Consider the following 20,784-nt stretch of genomic DNA (forward strand, 5'->3'; position numbering starts at 1 on the left):
AATTAATCTCAATACTTGAGGGTAAGAGGGCTATCTCTGTTGACAGGAATAATTCAATGGAATTCAGATGCCCCCAACTTCCTGATTATCTACCCATAGGTTCCCATTCAATTTTTTTTTGGAATATAAATGAAAATTTATTGTACAAAATTAAGGTCTTCATATTTCACAGCTCACTAGGGTAACAAAAGATTAATTACTTAGGTTCACAAAGTTTTAATTTCACTAACCCCTCTGATTCCAATTATAAAAATGGACTGACTAAAAGTTACCAAAACAAACATTATAAATAAAAGTATGAAGAAGACTAAGCCACAAAATGGTGTGATTTTAAATCCTTGCAAAACTTCCCTGGCAGCTTCAGCCTACTCATTATTTTCAAATTCAGCAAAAACAATGGCATGCCTTCCAGGTATCAACCTTCCATCCTTAAAACCAGGAAGCTGACTAAGCAGCATGACTAACATTACCTCATTAGTTTATTCTGGTAAGTTATTAAGGAATAAAATATAGTTTGGAGGGTAATCAGGGACCTGAGGACTTGGAGTTGAATTTCCTGGAGTGTAAGCTGCATTTGGTATTCCTTGGCCAGGTTTTTTGTTTGTGGTTGTTACCTTTGTCAGTAAAAGTGCCGTGCATTCTAGATAATATGTCAGAATCTGATTTTGCCACAAAATGGACATTTTCTAAATGTCTCAAGGCATTTGTGGATGAGCCCAGTTCTTTAAATATAGTTCTTTAAAAATAAAGGCCTGTCCCCGTATCTTCAACTTTAAAGCCATGTTATTTACCACATGGCCAAACTGAGAAAAGAGAGCATTTAATAACCTCTTCAATTCTTCCTTTTTAATTTTGGCACTCATACTGTTAATATAAATTGCACGGTTTGGCCTGATACCCACGTTTTGGGTACACTGTCCATACAAGCTGATGATGCCTTATCCCGGTAAGAGTCCAAAGCCAGAAAAAAGTCCCCGTCCCAAGTTTTAGATACAATTCCTTCTCGTGCAATGCCTTCAATTTAACTTCAAATATCATTAAACATTTAGAACTCAATTGACATTGTAATTCATTCATCTATTCTTGTGATAAGACACTGTATTTGGTCTTTTGTAATGAACATAACAAGAAATTATATATATATATATATGGCACACACGGCAACTGTGAAGTCTTGTATGTGGTGCTTGAGTTGTGACTCCAAAACCCTGAGCTCCTCTAAGTCACTTTGTCTACTGGAACTAGGACCAAGCCATTAGTTTCCCTTTACTCTTCACCCTCTCACAATTGCTTAAAACTATGAACCATGTGACCACGTAGAGCCTCATCAAGACTTGAGCTATTGACGGTAATATTTTGCATACTAGTGTAGCCACCCCATACGCACTTCACTAATGGACTTGGAGCTGTCAGCACCTTTCAGACTAGTCAGACATAACAATCAATGTAGAAAACTCATCTTTATGATTGGGTGTTGTCGTGGGATTCTTCCTTTTAAGGGACTGAGGTAGTTAGTTTATTGTGCCAACCTGGCCGATAAACACATGTGGGGTTAATTGAAGGGCAGAGGGATAAGTGGTTCAGTGAGCCTCTCCTTTCGAGTTCTCAGGTTGCTTGCTTTGTGATGGTCAGACCAGGGTGCAGCTGCCTTAGCCAGTTCCCTGCTTCGGCTGGCAAGACTCACTTCCTGCAAGACATCCCTGAGGACAAGCCACATGGATCTACTCCGATGCAGCCCTGGGTGCTGGAGCAGCCGTGTGGAGACCCCTGCCAGCGCTGAGATGTTTACACGTTCACTGACTTGGCTTACCTCCTGAAGTCGGCATAATTGCATCTGATTTGTGAGATGGAGGAGGACTTTGTGGATTGGTGTTGGACACATGGATTAACGGGTTAATGTTGGACTTGTGGGCTTGTGCAGCACTGGGTTGGGATGTTTTCTTGATGCGCGCTTAACCTTTATATAAAACTCTCTTATTGCATGAGTTTCTGTGGATTTGTTTCTCTAAAGTCCCCAGACTAACATAGGGACCAAGTCTCCCTTTTATTCAAGGAGCTGTGTCTCTATCCTGGCTCATGTCTGAGAACTGACTTACATGCAACGTAAGTTAAGCAGTCCGTGGAGATACTGAGGCTCCCTTCACAAGTTGATTGCTCACTCCAGCAGGTCTATGGGTCTAACCAGATAGATCTACTACTCTAACGTGCCAAATTCCCTAAGTCTTTGGGGATCTTCTTTTACATTATACTAAGGTAGGTCTAGTATTTCAACATCACTTATTTTAGACCCTCACACAATCCACGCTTCAGCAAGGCAACCACATAAACAATTAGATGATCCATTCCTAACCTCTTGAGTTAATGCGTGTGCTTTGTGGACACACATTAATACACTTAGACTGATCCAACATTATGTTCCCTGTAGCTTAGTAAACATGTGCACACATATTCAGGTTTATATCTGCACATATTACAAACCTATCAGTTCTTTTTTGGTATAGCAGATTTATTATCTTATAGTGACCTGGAGCATCTTTTGCTTTTTTTTTCCCCTTTTTTAAATATTTTATTAGGGGCTCATACAACTCTTATCACAATCCATACATATACATACATCAATTGTATAAATCACATCTGTACATTCTTTTCCCTAATCATTTTCAAAGCATTTGCTCTCCACTTAAGTAAGCCCTTTGCATCAGGTTCTCCTTTTTTTCCCCTCCCTCCCTGCTCCCCCTTCCTCATGAGCCCTTGATAATAGATTTATAGATTGTTATTTTGTCATATCTTGTCCTATCCGGAGTCTCCCTTCCCCCCCTTCTCTGCTGTCCCTCTCCCAGGGAGGAAGTCACATGTGCATCCTTGTAATCAGTTCCCCCTTTCCAACCCACTCACCCTCTACTCTCCCTGTATCTCCCCTCACACCCCTGGTCCTAAAAGTATCATCCACCCTGGATTCCCTGTGCCTCCAGCTCCCATATGCACCAGTGTACAACCTCTGTCCTATCCAGCCCTGCAAGGTAGAATTTGGATCATGGAAGTTGGGGGGAGGAAGCATCAGGTTTATATCTGCACATATTACAAACCTATCAGTTCTTTATGAGCATCACATTTTTTTTATCACTGTTTGTACTTCACCTTTTGGGATTTGCGGAAACTTGAGTTTCATTGTACATCTGAAGCAAGAATGGGTAGTGAGAGTGTTTCCTGGGAACTCCCCATAGATAGAGTCTCAGGTGCTATATCAGCGGGCCCAGATGAAATAATCTCCTTGGATGTGTGTGGAGGGAATGGCGGTTTTACTGTTAACGGATTAGCAGGGTAAGGTGGAATAATCTCTAGTGGGGAGTGCTGTTGTTGCTTGAAATAATTCAATGGAGTTTGGGGGCTCATTGTCTCCATGTTCCTGATGATCTGCTCATATATCCCCATCCCAAGTTTTACAGTTTCATTTCTTCCCAATCAATGTCCTCTCTTTAACATTGGACACCATTTTAGGTTGAGAATTCTGTTGGCATTGTCAACCAGTCACTCTTACGATAGACTCTGGGTTTGATTTTTAATAATATCAGCTCTGCTACTGCAAGAAATACGGCTTTCTTTCATGGTACATCTAGAAACTTTGAGGTATTTTGTGTAGTGCTTGAACTGTGCCTCTGAAACCCTGAACTTGTCTCTTTCCTTTACCACTTTGTCTATTGTAAATAACAGCACAAACCAGCTTCCCTATACTTCTCTTGCTGATGAAATTGTTGAAAAATATCAAACACACGATCACCGAGAAACTTGGTTCTCACTAACACTTCATTGACTGGAGCTGATCTTTTGGATATTAACATTGTCACATCATGCTAAGCATTAACAACACATGTTTTACTAACAGTGAGAGACTTATACATACTAATGAAGTAAAAAAAACTTCAGTACCTTGAAAACTAATCAGATTGGAGAACTATATTAGACTAGATTTTCTAAAGAAGCAAAACAGGGCAAATCTATCTATAGAGAGAAAGAGATAGAGACGTTTATATTAGGAATGGAATTTATATCAAGATTGCGGCCCATAAGGTCACAGAGAGACTAACCAGTCCAGCTCATTTCTGTGATTCAGGTGCTGAGCCAAAAGCCTTCCCGCATCACATGGCTTTCAGGCCTAAGAGCTAAAGGGCAGGATGGAGAAAGGCAAAGGCAGGTGGCAGTGGCTATTGTGAAAGTTGTAGCTGTGGTAACAACTGTGGTGGAGGTTCAGGAACTGGTAGTGGTGGCAGCTGCAGTGGGTCACCGGCAGGTGCCAATAGCAGGCTACGTCAGGCAAGATGAAGCTGGCAGTGAGTGACGTGGATTCTACACCAGCAAGAAGAGGAGAGAAAGGTGTCTCTTGAGGCATTCCCTTATAGCTAGATCAAGTAAGCTGCATCCCCAAGAGGGGATCATCAGGCTGCAACCTGGTTGATAGATTGGACTCCGATTATATCTTTTTACAGGTGTACCAAGTTGACAGAAAAACCTAACCATCACAAGAGCCAAATTAGGAAACGTATCACTAGGGTGCTTTCTCTAGAACCACTCCTGGTGCCAAATGGACTAGGCTGGTTTCTCTAGAGAAGCAGATCCCGAGACACTTAAGGAAGACAATTACTGATAGATGCAGACGGGGATAAATCCATGGTCAGCAGCCAGTTATCCAAGGCTGACAGGTCAAATGACAGGCTCCGATGACTCCGAGGGATAGCAGGAAATGTGGTGGGCTGTTGCCTCAAATCCAAAGAACCAGATGTCAGTGCAGGATCCGGACCCGCTAGAAGTAAACTAACCTCCACAGAGCATGAACTTACATCTGAAGTAGGTCACACCCCTAAAGAAACATCATTAGGGTCAGGACAGGAGTAAGGGTTTCCCTCCTTCCTAATGTTCCCACAACTACTTAGCTGCTCAAAGATCCCAATATGGGGTTAATTACATGATGTTAGATCACATCATGAGTGAAGCCTGACCTGCCAAACTACTGAGAACCCTGGCCCAGCTAAAGTGACACAAAATCTAGCACAGTGTCTAACTGCAAAGTGTTTCCAAAGTTGTGCAGTTTTAGGCACATTTTATGTACAGTTACATCCCAGCTGGCTGCACTTCCCAGATACCGACTTTGTTGTCATTTGAAGATGTGAGACAATCCTGTATCAAGGAAGTCTGTCAATGCATTTCCCCAACGGTACGTGCTCACTGCATGTGTCTGTGTCACATTTTTGTAATTCTCAAAAAAAACAACCATACTTTCTCATAATGTTGTATACTTAATAGACTGCCAAACCAAACGCATGGCCATCAAGTCGATTCTGGCTTGTAACAATACTGTAGGACAGAGTAGGGCTGCTCCCTAAATCTTTGCCGAAGCTGAATGCTTCTTTGTCCTCCCTAGGAGTGGCTGGTGGCTTGGAGTTTGGCAGCCCAGTACATAATCAACTGGGTCACTAGTGCTTCTTTAATAGATGGCAGTATAGTCTAAACACAATTCTTAAATGCATTAAAACCAAAACCAAAAAATCATATGCTTGGCTTTATTGTGATGTTGGCTTTATGGCGGTGGTCTGGAATTGAACCTGAAAACGACCTGATGGCACACCTAACAACAACAACTTCAGACTGAATATTTGTGTTTCTGCTTTTGATCCAACTTGAATTATTTTGTGTGTGTGGCAAAAGGTATATTTTGCAGTTTTATTATTCTGTATTTTGCATAAAAGTATCCAACTGCTCCCATATCAATTTTATAAGAAATTCCTTTTACCACTACACTTGTCAAAAATCACTTACCATTTTGGTGATGGTTTCTTTATCTGTCCTAACATTAACACCACACTATCTTGATTACTATACTTAATAATAAGATATGAAATGGGGAGCTTTAAGTCCTCTGTTTTGTTTTTTCTTGTTTGAGGTTTTTGTGCAATTCTAGGTCCTTGGCACTTCCCAATAAACATGAGAATTAGCTTGTGAGTTTCTACAACGATCCTCCCCGGTTTTTGATTGGTGTTTCCCTGAATTGTTGAATCTATTCATCAGTTTCCGGAAAAGTGAACTGTTAACAATATTCATTCTTCCAATGCATAAGAGTCATGTATTTATTCATTTGGTTAGTTGCCTTTGAAGTGGTTTCACCTCATAGGCGCCTTGCCTATAACAGAATGAAACAATGTCTGTTCCTGCACCAGCTTCATGATTATTGATATGCCCGGAACCATTATGGTGTTGTTGTTGTTGTTGTTAGGTGCTGTCGAGTCAGCTCACAGCCGCCTGTGAACAACAGAACAAAACCCCGTCCAAATCCGAGCCGTCCTCACAATTGTTCTTACGGTTGAGCTCATCGCTGCAACCGCTGTGTCGATCCATCTTATCAAGAGCATTCCTCTTTTTTGCTGTCTCCCTGCTTTACCAAGCCTGACGTCCTCCTGCAGGGACAGGCCTCTCCCGACAACATGTCCAAAGTTTGTGAGACGAAGTCAGGTCATCTTTGCCTCTGAGGAGCATTTTGGCTATTCTTCTTCCAAGATTTGCTTGTTCTTTTGGCATCACTTGTCTCTCCGATTGCTACACTGGGGTGACTCACGTGTCCCGGAATGCTGGGTCCCTAAGAGTTCAAATACCAGCAGGGTCACCCAACATGAACAGGTATAAGCAGAGCTTCCAGAAAAAGAACAGACGGTAAAGAAGGATTGAACTGTCCGCTTCAGGGGAACTGGCCACGGAAAACTGTATGGAGAGCACGGAAACACTATAATGTGGTGCCTTCTAATTTAAGGGACTCGCCTCCCAGTGTTCTAACAGAACAATATTTTATTATGATCAGAGGCTTTCACTGGCTGAGCTATGGAAGTAGATCATGATACTTTTCTTTCTAGTTGGTCTCAGTCTCAACGCTTCCCTGAAATTTGGAAGGATGGCTCAATAGTAACATTCTCACCTGCTACTAGAACACCAGGTTTGATTCCCAATTAGTACACCTCATGTGCAGTCTGTCAGTAGATATTTTTGTAATGTCAGTATTGTGCTGCTGAACAAGTTTTCCGTAGGTGTCCTGTATGAGTTGAGAAAATGTTCTACTTGCTTGAGACGGTTAAGTCTAGCATTACTAAAAGACTTTGACATCTGCTTTTGAGTTAACAGGGTTTAAAGCACCAACAGAGCCAAAAGGCGTATGAAATGCCAGGTGCTGTAACGACAGGCGCTCGAGCAGCGTAGTGGTCACTCTACGCGTCACCAGCTGCTCCAAGGGAGAAAGATGCGGTTTTCTACTCCTGTAAAGAATTACAGCCTGCACACGCCCAGGAGCTGTTCTATAGGGTCACTATACAACTGGAATGAACTCGGTGTAGTGAGTTTGGAGTTTTTGAGGTGCTAATTATGTGCTGGTCTAAGAAGTAATTAAAGCCTCGCATGGAGTTGGGGCTGCAGTTATTTACATTTTATAATAGAGAAAATTGAAGCACAGGTTGGGCTGAGAACTTGTCCGAGGTCAGATAGCTAGAAAGTGGCAGAGCAGAGTAGCCTAGATCCTGAGACCCGCTGCTGGGCTGCCTATACCCTCAACTAGAGGGTCACTGACATTGTAAACCCATTCAACTTTCACTGGTCCATCTGAATGTAGCAGATCCTACCAAACCATTCTCTCCTTTGGCATTGGGAAAGAGGATGATTGCTAAGTGTGATAATGTACTTTCACAACATGGTTGTACATTTCTGCATTGCATAAATATCAGTAAGTCAATCTGAATTGCATACACATCCATGTGGTTTCTCTATTTTAAAATAATATTTAAGACACAAAGATAAAAAAATATTATCCTTTGAAGTAAGTGGCAATCCCATTTTTATTTAGTTGCTCTCTTCACAGATCTCTCTCTAAAAAAAAAAAAAAAGTTGTCTCCAAAGATCAGAAAGTAACTGCCTTCAGGACCTATAGTGGTAGTTTAATGTATTTTTACATTTTAATTCATTTACCATTAAGTATCAAGAAAGTATATTCTTTCTTTTTTCTTGAGTGTAGACTAAATATTTTATACAGTCAGCAATTGGCATGTCAAATTTATATGCATGACATGTGTATGTAGATTTGTATATATACCTGATCTGGTTATATATTTGGTATAAACCATTGCCGTAAAGATGATTGTGACTCACTTACACTATGTGTGTTAGAATAGAAGTGATGCTCCACGACATTCCAATGGCTGAATTTTCAGAAGTAGATTGCCAGACCTTTCTTCAGAGGCACTTTGGGTAGACCCAAAACTACTTTTATTTAGCAGTGAGGGCCGTAAATGTTTGCACTACCCAGAGTTTCAGTCACGGAACAGAGAATGTGGCAAACCACACAAAAGCGGAACAAATCCATCCACCAGGTGCTCGAGTGTTCGGAGCCCATCTGGGCCCTATTAGCATATTCTTATCTCCACTGTGAGGGCCCAGAGGAGTGCCACATAAGCTTATTGCCATCGAGTTGATTCCGACTTACAGTAATCTTGTAGGGCAGGACAGGACTGCCCCTCTGGGTTTCTGAGGCTATAGGTCTTGAATCGACCCCGAACCCCTTTGCACTGAGTGGATTCTGACTCATGGTGGTGCGATATAATGTTTCCGGGGCTGTACATATTTTCAGGAGGAATTAATCTCATCTTTCTCCCATGCAACGGGTCGTGGGTTTGAAGTCCCAACCTTTTGTTAGTCCTGTGACAGATACCTGACAATGCCATTGGGCCTGCAACAAAACCGCAAGTTAATTCTTGAGCAAAAACAAAAGCGAGTGAATGAACTTTCTTGGGGTAAAGTCAATTTGTTGCCGGCCTTACTCTTCATCTGAACATTTTCATGGCACACAGAATTGTCTCCCCACTTGGAAAATTCTGCTAGCTTCACATTGCTCTTTAGGAATAACACCTGCAGGGAAGTTGCCTCTACTGGGGGGAAAGGTGGTCCAAGTATTCAGCCCAGCCAACAAGAAACATGTCCTTGAGCAGAGCTGTAGGGTCAGTCAGGCAACGAGGGAACACCAGGTGTCGGCTCAGATGGTCAGCGGGTAAGAGGACGAAATACAGGAATTCACTAGCGCCCTGGACATGTGGAGAGAGTAAGAAGTCTTGGCCTGCATGTACCCTTCCCTGTCCCTCAGCAGAAGCGTGACCTTGGGTCCTATGGTCAAGCTCTGGAGGATTCAGTTTCTGCGTCTTCAAAATGAGGAAGTTGGAGTAACAGTGATAACCCACACTTGTTGAAACACTGTCACACACTGGTAACTATTTTACATACATTTCCTTTTCTCGTCTTTGACTTACTCCTATGAGCAAGATTCTAATATTATCTCATTTTGCAAATGAGTAAAATGAAGCTTGCAAGAGTTGACTAATTTGCTCAAGACCGTACCATAAGATAAAAACTCATGCTGTCCTGGTAGCTATTAAAGGCCCTCAGCTCCAACATTCACCACTGACCTTCAAATGTTGCATCTGAAAGGGAAAGAGTTTGCTACCACAACCACCCCACTTTGAATTCAGTGAAGAGCTCATGCATCATTTTCTTAAGTTATTGAGTAAGAGGAGAGCCCTAGGGGCAGAGTGGTTACATGCGAGGTGGCTGATTGCAAGGTTGCAGTTCAAAACCACTAGCTGTTCTTTGGGAAAAATATGGAGTTTTCTACTCTGGTAAAGAGTCACAGTCTCAGAAACACAAGGGTAGCTGTACCCTGTCCTACAGGGTTTCTACGAATCAACATCAACTGGATACCAGTGAGGTTGTTGGCTTTGTTTGTTTTTTTATTAAATAGGAAGATGACAATTTCCCAAGGCTTTCTCTGCCTGACTTGGCCTCTGCTATCCTGAAGAGGGCAGTGTGGCCTCAGGTAGTTCTTTCTTCCCCAAGTTAGAATGAAATCTACTACTTTTCTCAGCTCAACTTAAATGCACTGCCATTGGGTCAATTCTGACTCATAGAGACCCCTATAGGGCAGAGTCAAACTAACACACTATGTGCCACAGGGGCTCCTAAGGGAGCGTAATTAAGTGTTCTGGAGTCCCCATTCTTCTCAAGGTCATCCGTAGTTTGTTAGGACCACCAAGCTACACAACGCCTGGGTACAGTCAATAAAACACAGGTAAACAAATACCTTCTCGGTATTGTCTGCTTTCAACCAACTGGCTAGAATTTTCACAGATCCCTGTCAATGTAAGGCTTCATTCATTTTTAAAATACAGTCAGGAAAATCGTGTGTGTGTGTGTGTGTGTGTGTGTGTGTGTGTGAAATATTGTTAGATCATTGCTGTGTCCTGTTGGGTCGTCTGTCATTGAAATGGACACAGATATGGATGGCCAAGTAGCTCTTGCCCAGACCTGTTGGCTTCCAGTGCTGCATCTGCATTTTGAAACATTGTAATTGGTATTTCATCCATTTCTGGAGGCTGTTTTCCACTGATGTTTGCAGTGCAGCTTGGCCTTTTTGGTACTTGATCACATCCCACATCTTTCAATGGCTGACTACTGACCACTTCTTTTCCTTAACGTGACTTTGGGGATTCCCACTATCTTCTTTTGATACTTCTGACATAGCTCAATACTTTGCCCATTTAAAAAAGCTAAGTTAAATGTATTGATAGCCGGTCAATACCAACTCATAGTGAAAAGCAGGGTGGCGTAAAACGTCCCTTGTGGTTTTCTGAGACTGTAACTCTTTAAGGGAGTAGAAAGTCTCATCTTTCTCTCATGGAGCAGCTGGTGGTTTTGAACTGCTGGCCTTGCAATTAGCAGCCCAAAGTATAACCACTACACTGCCAGGAATCCTATGTGCCCATAGAACCAATCAATGTTGATGGTGCTCCACGTACTTCTTGGGCTTTCTTCAGACATTTTCTTTTTTTTTTCTGAGGGTCCCTCTGGCAAGTTAGTATGAAGATAATTGTCTCAAGGTCACGAATTCCAGCTTCTGTTGCTTCAGTTCTACTCTGTTGCTCTGTCAATGTATTATGAACTGTGGCAGTTACATAAGCTGGTGGCAATTTGGGACATGAGAGGATCAAAAGTGAAGGGGTGGCATCTTGTCTGTCAATCGGATCATAGCCAATAAGGCTTCTATGTGGGCATGGCCTTCTCCTGAGGATTCTGGGAAATCCAGTATTTCCTCCTTGGAGGCAGGAGACACCTCTCGCTCTCTGTTCACTCCCTGAGAGACATTGCAGCCGACAAGACACATGGAACTACTCTAGTGCCCGGAGCTGGAGAAGCCACATGGACCTACCCTGATGCAACCAGACCTCTGAAGCTGGAGAAGCCACGTAGAGACCCCTGCCAGGGCTGAGATGCTCACAACACCACTGGATCCAAAGGCTTTCTACCCACTGATCTGTGATCATCCTACATTTGGCGTCATTGCATGTGTTTCGTGAGCCTGAAGAGGACTTTATAGATTGGTATCAGACATATGGGCTAGTATCAGACTTAAGGACTTGGACTGGACTGGGTTGGGATGTTACTTAATGTGCAATTACCCTTTATATAAAACTCATACCGCTGTGAGTTTCTATGGACTTGTTTCTCTAGTCCACCCAGACTGACACATCTACTTAGGAAAGCTTTCGAGCAATCTTCTCTATTTCTATTTGATCATTTTGTTTGGTTTCAAATTTTATTTTGTCAGTTTATTCTTGTTGTCGTTTTCTAGATTCTTCTAATGTTATTTTTCCTTTGTTTTCCTAGGTTTCATCTGCCTCTTTCTTGGTCTTTCTTGTGACCTAAGTATCTAAATATCATTATTTTGAATTTTTATCAGATAATTCTAATGTTATTTCTTCCTTACAGAGTTCTTTTTGCTTTGTTTTGGTCACTTGTTTAAGCCACCTCTCCGTGCTTCTCTGTGTGAACTGAAATTGTCTAATCTAAGAGACATTGTATTGGTGTTCTTCTTGTATTCAATTGATGATGTCATGTTGGTGTGTGTGATCGTAGCCATTCAGCACCTACCTCCTGGCGGATGTGATAAAACACTGTTAAGTGTCAGGTTGAGTCTGGTTGGTTAGGTGGTGGAGGAGTGAGTAGCTGTGGCTGGACCATATGGGCCCTGTTGCTGCCCCCTGTTGGGTAAGAGAAGCATAGAGAGAGAGAACACAAATAACAAATAACAGCAAACAAAACAAAACCTCAACAAGGGGAAATTCGTCAACAGCAAAAACAGTAATTATTATTTTAACTATAAAATTAAAAGCAAGGGAAGAGAGAAGGAAATAAAAAATACAACAAGCAAAACTGAGGAGGGAAAAAGAAGGGAATAAGCAAGGAAGGGAAAGAAGAGAAAAAACCCAAGGAAAGGAGAAAAGGTGAGCGGGGCAGGACTCCGAGAGGAGAAGGCTGGGGAAAGCAGCGTACCCAGGATGGCTGACAGGAGTCCTGGCACTCACAGGACAGACGGAGGGGGAACAGACGGGAGACTGCTAGATAGGTTCCCTGCCAGCCGCGGTGCTGTCTGCAGTCATGGATGTGATCCGGTAGCAATTTGTTCAGGCTTCGATTGTACCGGAGGTCAGGTGGTTGCTCCTGGAGGAAATCCCTTTGGGCCCCGAAGGCAGCTGGGTGTAGGCCTGGTGGTTACAGACACTTTTCTTGCCCAGCGAGTTTGCTGGCACAACCTGCGTGTGTGGCACTGTGCTTTACGCTGTTCCTATGTGGGAGAGACCACATATCTTCAGGTGTGGGAGTGATGCAGCAGGACCCTGATCCAGAACAGCCAGGCTGTGACCTCAGGCAGAGCAGGCCCCGGGAAGGTGGGAGGTGTAACCAGCTGCTGGGTAGGTAGGAGTGAAGGCTGCCACTTCCTGGTCACCAACACAAGGATTAACCAGCCTTTCTCATCGTCAGCTCCTGGGGTGTGTTTGTGCCCACAGGCTACCGCCTCCACTGAGTCTCCTGACAAACATCCAGGGGAAGGCCAGTAGCGCGGTGGTTGCACGTTGGGCTGCTAACCACAAAGTCAGCAAGCAGCTGGAAACCAACGGGCATTCAGCCAGCAGGAGAAGGATGAAGCTCTCTACCACCGCAACGGATTACAGTCCCGGAAACGGTTAGTTCTCCTCTGTCCTATTCGTTGGTGTAAGTTGGAATCCAGTCGATGGCAGTGAGTTTGTCTTTTGGTTTGTACAAACATTTGACACGGCCGTACTTGTCTGTCTCTTCTCTGGGCGCTTTGTTCAGGGTTCGATCCACTTTTCTATCCTTTCCTTTCCCTTGGAAGCGTGGAGTATCCAGGATTATCATTTGTATCTGTCTCAGTTTGTCTTTCTTATAAAAGAGGGTGCATTAGTCTGGGTGGACTAGAGAAACAAATTCATAGACACTCATATGTGTATAAAAAAGAGCTTTATATCCAAGAGCAATTAAATATTGAGAAAACATCCCAGCCCAGTCCAGATCAAGTCCATAAGTCCTATATGAGCCCATATGTCCGATACCAATCTATAAATTACTCTTCAGACTCACGAAACACATGCAATGATGTCAAATGCAGGAAGATCGCTGGCCAGAGGGTGGAAAGTCTTGGGGATCCAGTGGCGGTGGAAGCATCTCAGCACTGGCATGAGTCTCCACGTGGCTCCTCCAGCTCCAAGGCTCTGGCTGCACCAGACAGGAATGTCTTGCAAGGAGTGTGTGTGTCCCAGCCCTCAGCAAGCGACTTGTCTCTGTAGTGCCTCGAAACGAGGTCATCAAGCAGCATCCTGATTGACAGGCTAAACGCCACCGTTTCGCTCTTAATAGATTATGTAACTACCACAGAGGGTTTGCCTTATCTGGCAACTGTCCAGAAATCTCAGTTGCTTGCTTGTTTTTTTTTTCTGTTCTCCTTCAGTAGTGCTTTGTTGATATCGTCTTGGTTGACTCATCCCTTCCTTGTGACCCTTCTGTGAGGGGGTGTCACAATGTCAACAGATGGGTTTGGGGTCTCTGCTCCATGCCCCCTCCTTATGCTCAACAATATGTGTGTTTGCTTGTGGTCCTCTGATCACACAGGCTGGTGTGCTTCTTCCATGGGGGCTTGTTGAGAAGCCCCATTTTAGAAGCCCCCTCACTCTACCTTCGTCTCTCCCCTTTGCAGTACCCCTTCGCTGCCTCAGTCTCTCCCCTTGAATGCCTCTCCCTCTGCCTCAGTCTCTCCCTGCTGTGGCCTCCTAGGCCACCCCAATCTCTCTGCCCTGAGCTCTCAGTCTCCTAGGGCCTCTCAGTCTCAGTCTCCTGAGGCCCTCCCACAGCATCTCCACACATTTCCTCTGCAGACCACCCTCGGGGGACCCTCCACTCCACCGCATTCTCTGCTCTGCCTTCACAGCAGTGCCTCTTCCCTAGCACCCCAACTCAGCTTCAGCCTTTCCCCCTGCAGCCTCCTACTGTTCCCCGTCTTTCCCCTTGGCCTCGGTCTCCCCTCCCTGAAGTCCCCAGCTCGGCCTCAGCCTCCCCCTGCGGAAGCTCCCCACTTCTCTTCAGTCTCTCACTCTTGAGGCCCCCACACTCCACCTCACCGTCTGTACTGAGGCTTAACCTTTCAACCTCAGCCTCTCCCCTGCTCCCCCATTCCATTTATATCTTCTCTTCTGCAGGCGTCCTACGCCACTGCTGCCTCTCCTCTGCAGGCCACCTAATTCCCACCCTGACTCTCTCCTCTGCACATCACCCCACCCTGTCTCAGACTCTCCCCGCTGCCACCTCCCCCCACTCCCTCCGTGTCAGCCTCTCCCCACAGAGATGCCCCAAATCCACCTCGGGCTCTGCCCTGCTCCCATTTCTCCCTCTCAGTCTTCCCCCCATGCATCCCCGCACTCCTCCTCATCCACATCTCCTGCCTCCTCTTCACTGCCTCAATCTCTCCCTTCTGAGGCCACCCACTCCCTCAGTCTCTCCCACAGAGACCCCGGGCTCCACCTCATTCTGCCACCCAGGAGTCTCCCCACCCCATGTCATCTCAGTCTCTTCTCCCTGTGTACCCACCTCTGCTTCAGTCACACCCCAGAAGCCCCCATCTACCTCAGTTTCTCACTCTAAGGCCTGCAAATGTCACCTCAGTCTTTCCCCCTTGTACCCCCATCTGTACTTAAGCCTTTCCCCTAGCAGGGCCCACACTCCACTCTGTCTTATCCTCCTGTAGCTCCCCCATTCTGCCTTAGTCTCTCATGCTGCCCCCAACTCCAACTGGGTCACTTTCTCCTGAGGCTTCTTGCTCCCCCTCAGTCTGTCCCTTCCCCTGAGCCCCCAACTCCTCCTGCAGTCTCTCCCGCTCCCTTCAGTCTGTCCCTTCCCCTGAGCCCCCAACTCCTCTGCAGTCTCTCCCGAGCAGGCCCCCTCCCTCAATCTAAGTCGATCCCCTCTGCTGACCCCCAGTTCCACTTCAACCTCTCATCCCAGTCCAGCTCACCCTCTCTCCACAGCAGCCTCCGTTTCTCCCATTTGAGACCCCCTCATTCTACCTCCTTCTCCATCTGCCACCATTTCCAATGTGCTCTGGGGTCTGTCGCTGGCCTTCTCCTCTGTCCACAGCCAGGTCCCTGATCTCGTGGATGCCTGGGGGCCCCTCGCTGGCTGAAGAGCAGGCGCTGTCCCCGTCCTGACCTGGGCCTGTGGTCGCCCAGGAGGGCAGCCCATCACATGCTTCCCCTTGGGGGTGGACAAGGCCCTTTCCCTCCATGTACAGGTTGCCAGGCTCATTGGTCACTAACCCCTGGGCCTGTGGGTCAGGGGGCTGAGAAGCAAAGCAGACTGGGCTGGCTGTCCAGTGGGCCTGCAGATCTGAGCATGGCTCTGTCTGCCGCTGCTCCTGGGTGCTCTCCTGCTTCTTGGCGAAGTTCACGAACACATAGAGGGACACATGGAAGGCGGGTTAGATGGGCAGGTGGGGTGGCACTGACATCTCACCTTACACAGGGGGCACTGGCAGAAGAACTGGTTTACATGCCGACCACATGCCCCATCTTGCTGAATACCTGGGTGCCACATTCCACCACCTCCTCACCTGACACTTGTCCCCCAGCATCCCCACCTGGCCCCTTGGCTCCAGGATCCCCAGTATCCTAGGCCTGCCTCCTGGATCTCACTGACCTGGGGGAAAGTCTGGGGACATGTGTTCTAGGTGCTGCACCCCTCGTGGCTCATTTCTGGCCCTTAAGGGCCTGCTGTGGCCTGCCAGACTCAGAAGCCCAGTGCTAGCCCTCCCCTACTCACACCTACATCCCTGGTCACCAATGAAGAAACTGTGTCAGCCCAGATCCTTGTATCTGGGTCTTTGTGGGGGTGGGGGAGGGTGGCATGAATTGAGCCAGTCCTGCATAGCTGGGTATTTGTCTCTGGGGACACTGGGCAGGCTGAGAGTCACTGGCCTCCATCGAGGTACTGGCCTAAGGGCACATCATCACAGTGGGAAGAGGAGCAGGAAGTTTGTTCTTTGGAGCTCAGGGAAGCAACCACTAGGCCTCCAGGATAGGCCCTGTGACCTTGAACCGCTCCCTGGGCTGGGGACAGAAGGACCAGCCCTTCTCCTGCTCACACTTCCAACCTACCAGTGCTCCGTTCACACTTGCACTTGAGGGAGGGAGCTCAGCTCTCTCCTGTTGCGAATCCAGACCCAGAGCCTGACCAAGACTGTTATTCAGGTGGGCCCCGCACTGGGCTGAGAACCCAAAGGCTGTAGAGTCCGGCCACACATGGAGAGGTGAGGGCACGGCAGAGAACCCAGGAAGCAGACTCTCAAATGTGACTGTTGGACCCTCCCTGCTGGCCCTAACCCACCCTCCCCGTCACCCCTTTTCTTCTCACTGCCATTGGTAGGGCGGCACAGCGAGAGCAGTTTCCTTCTGCTCCGGTGAGTCAGTACCTGTGGGGTGGGTCCCTGTGACTCAGAACCAGCTTGATAGCATCAAACATCAGGAGCGAAAACAACAACACGGGAACAGCATACACATACTTGCGCAGCACCAGGACTGCAGTCGCCAAGCATAAAGGCAGCCCAAGGAGTGTCCCCAGAGAGCTTGTCTAGGAAGCACAGAGAACCGGCAGAATGAAAGAATATGTGGGAGCCAACAGGGGCAGCCCAAAAGTCCAGCAACAGTGGGTTCAGTCCGGACCAGCACAGATTATTCTGAACAAACTGTGTTCGCCCCTTTCTCTGCGGTCAGTGGAGCAGCAGACAAAATCACGCAGCATTGCACGTGTCTTAATCTCCTTACAAAAACCAAATCAAACTCACTGCCATCGTGTCAATAGTGACTCACAGTGACCCCTGTGGGTTTGTGGGAGGAGAAAGCCTTCCTCCCATGGACCTGCTGGTGGTTTTGAACTGCTGACTAGGCGGATTGCAGCCCAGAACGTAACCACCACATCACCAGGGCTCCGTGTTTAGTCTCCCTAGGGTGCCTTAAAAAAGAGGTCAAAACAGGTTCCACTGAAAGCTTTGGGGCAGGTCTGTGCTGTCTTACAGGTTTGCTCTCCACTCAGAATTTACTCCATGGCACAGAAGAGCAACACAAGCAATAGAAATCAGATTGAGACACAGATTTTTCTATAATAGTTTCAGTTCATCTGCTCAATCATGAAGAGACATATAGTATTCTCATACACGTCTGTGTCTTCAATGATCTACTTTAATCTCTGAAAGCATCTAGTTCAGACCTCCTGAATTTGTATTTCAGTGCAGCCAACTGCCTGAAGGACATCTCTGTCTGGGTGCCTCAAGCTGCTTTCAATTCTAAAGTCACCATCTCTACCAAAGGAAAAAAGCTTCAGTGTGAAGCCTTCTTCAAGTTCATCTGATGGTCACGTGTCACGTGTGGTGTGAGATGGGAATTTGATCAGATCCTCTCATTTCTTCATTCAACAATTGTGCCTGAGCTCTTGCCCTAGAACATGTCTGTGTCAGGTCCAAGTGAGGACCAAAATTGATTGCACATCCCTGTCCCGGAAGCTCATAGTCTGGATGGAGACAAAGATGGACAGAAGCATGAAAACCAAAACATGTGAAAGAAACCAGCACATTCCATCCATCAGTATTTCACCACCATCAAGTCCATGCTGACTCACTGTCAACTAGCAAGACAGGGTAGAACTGCCCCTGTGAGTTTAGGAATGAAACGTTATTTTAGAACAGTTTTATTACCATATAATTTACATATCATACAATTCAATTGATCCATCATATTAAGATAAGTTGTACAATCATCATCGCAATCAATTTTAGAACATATTTTGTTTTTATGGTCATTGTTATTAGCACCCCATTTCCCCACAGCTTCCTCTGCCGCTTCCCCAACAAACCATGGATCCTGCTACTGTCTCTATAGATTTGCTTCTCCTGGATTTTATGCACAGAAAACAACCACGAAACCAACGGTAACAAAGTAAAACAGAAAGACCTCAATTGAGACAAAACCAGAAAATATTAAAAACTAGAACAAATTTTAAATGGATCAGAAGGGAGATCAAATGATAAAGTGTTCAATTTTAACCTGTATCTGCAATAATCCACTTTTTAATATATTCTGCATAATGGCAAGTCAATCACTGAAAGGGATCCATCAGATGCTTAATACACATCTATTTCCCCTTCACTTAATTTTTTCAAAACAGAAATGACGTTAAAATGTGTCAAAAGAGAGGTCAAATGATAAGGTATTACATTTTAACTTAACTGCACAAAATGCTTTCTGTTTGACAACACTATTCACTCCCCTTGGAAATTGTCAGAGGGGCTTCACCAAAGACTTACTCCAAGTGTGGATCCTGCAAGTGGATTTGTGATTTCCCTTATCACCGTAGCCTTTTGCAAACCAGGTATTCAAAATGTAAGCTCTGATATCATTTCCTCTTTCAGATATGGACTTTAATGTTCACAATCTTTGAATCACACATGCTGGTGGACATAGTGGACACCTTAGTTAGATGGCTGCTTGTTTGAAGAAGTCAAGCTTTTATGACTCCAGACTATGCTTTCTGATAGCCATCATCTTGTTTCTTGCCAAACTCTGCTGCAGTATCCCTAACTTCAGCGATCATTCCGTGAGGATGAACATCAAGAAGGGCTATGTCCCTGAGGGGCTGGCCCCATTACCAACTAAGTGTACAGCACCAGCCTCCCTGCCACCCCAGAAGAATTCACTTCAGAGGACAGCACTGAAGCTACAGCTCAAGGAGAGGGACACCTCTGATCAGAGCACACAGGAGCCAACGAGGGGGGGAAGGGAAAAAATAACTAAACAAAACATAGCGAAGCACATCTTGGTTCACCAAGCCCTGAGGACAATGTTTCTGCTCAGAGCAGCAATGCACAGAGACGACCACAGGGCGGGCCTCACCACAGGACACAGCGCTCCTCACTGACCCCTAGCACCACTGGGGACAGCACTAGAGAGAGACACACAGTGGGAATTGTGCCCGCCCTGAGCCCACTACGCCGAAGCCAGCCACTGGGGGCATGCAGCAGAGCAGCAAGGGGAGCAAAGCAATGAAGTCCCCAGGGATAGATGTGGGGCCAGGGCATGGCACCCCATCAGACTCGACTGGAAAGCACTCGTAAAGGACAACAAATAGACCCTGAACTATTTATAGGGTTTGTGTGTGTTGTTGTAGCTATTGTTTTACTTTCTATTGTTGCTTCATTGTACTCAGTCTTGTGATGGTATATAGCATGTCTCCCTGTAAGGGATAAGTGGGATAAACAAGCTGGAAGAGAGAACAATGGGATGACCGTTCTGGGGGGACATGGGAGAAGGGGATGCGGGGGAAATTAAGTGGGTATTAACAAACCCAGGGACAAGGGAACAACAAGTGATCCAAAATCAGTGGAAAGGAGGGTACTAAGAGGTCTGGTAGGGCTGGATCAAGGGCAATGTAACCAAGAGGAATTCCTAAAGCCCAAATGAAGGCTGAGTATGATAGTGGAACAAGACGAAAGTAAAAAGAAATAGAGAAAAGAACTAGGAGGCAAAGGGTAGTTATAGAGCTCTAAATACAGGCATATACAGATGTAAATATATTTATATACAACGAGGGGGAAATCGATCTATGTACATATATTAATAGGTTTAGTATTAAGGAAACAGATGGACAGTGGGTCCCTGCTCAAGTACTCCCTCAACACAAGAACACTTTGTTCTAACAATTCAACAAGCTGAGGTGCTCACTTTCCTGGCACAATCGTTGAAGAAAATGGGTGCACAAGACAATGGGTGCACAATGGTGAAGAAAGCTAATGGTGCCCGGCTACTGAAAGATATAGTATCTGAAGTCTTAAAGGTCTGAAGATAAACAAGCAGCCATCTAGCTGAGAAAAAAAACAAAACCCACATGGAGGAAGCACACTAGCCTGTCCCAACTTGATCGCTGAGGACAAAGTAGATGCATAAGCAAAAGTGGTGAAGAAAGCTGATGGTGCCTGGCTATCAAAAGATATAGTGTCTGGGGTCTTAAAGGCTTGAAGATAAACAGGTGGCTATCTAGCTAATAAAAAACAAAACCAACATGGAAGAAGCACATTAACCTACACTAACACAATCACTGAAGACAAAGCAGGTGCATAAGCAAATGCAGTGAAGAAAGCTGATGGTGCCCGGCTGTCAAAAGATATAGAATCTGGGGTCCTATAGGCTGGAAGATAAACAACGGACCATTTAACTGAGAAACAACAAAGCCCACATGAAAGAAACACACCAGCCTGTAAGATCACAAAGCGTCAAAGGGATCAGGTATCAGACATCAAAGACAAAAAAAACACATAATATT

At 45.5% G+C, this 20,784-nt stretch overlaps 1 pseudogene; it reads right to left on the reverse strand.

Annotated features, from left to right (window-relative positions):
- Positions 1 to 206: 206 nt before the first annotated feature.
- LOC142449191 (U2 small nuclear ribonucleoprotein B'' pseudogene) overlaps positions 207 to 20,784 on the reverse strand; it is a 48,430-nt pseudogene continuing 27,852 nt past the window's right edge.

Source organism: Tenrec ecaudatus, chromosome 5 (genome assembly GCF_050624435.1).
Source record: "Tenrec ecaudatus isolate mTenEca1 chromosome 5, mTenEca1.hap1, whole genome shotgun sequence".
In the NCBI taxonomy this organism is placed as follows: domain Eukaryota; kingdom Metazoa; phylum Chordata; class Mammalia; order Afrosoricida; family Tenrecidae; genus Tenrec; species Tenrec ecaudatus.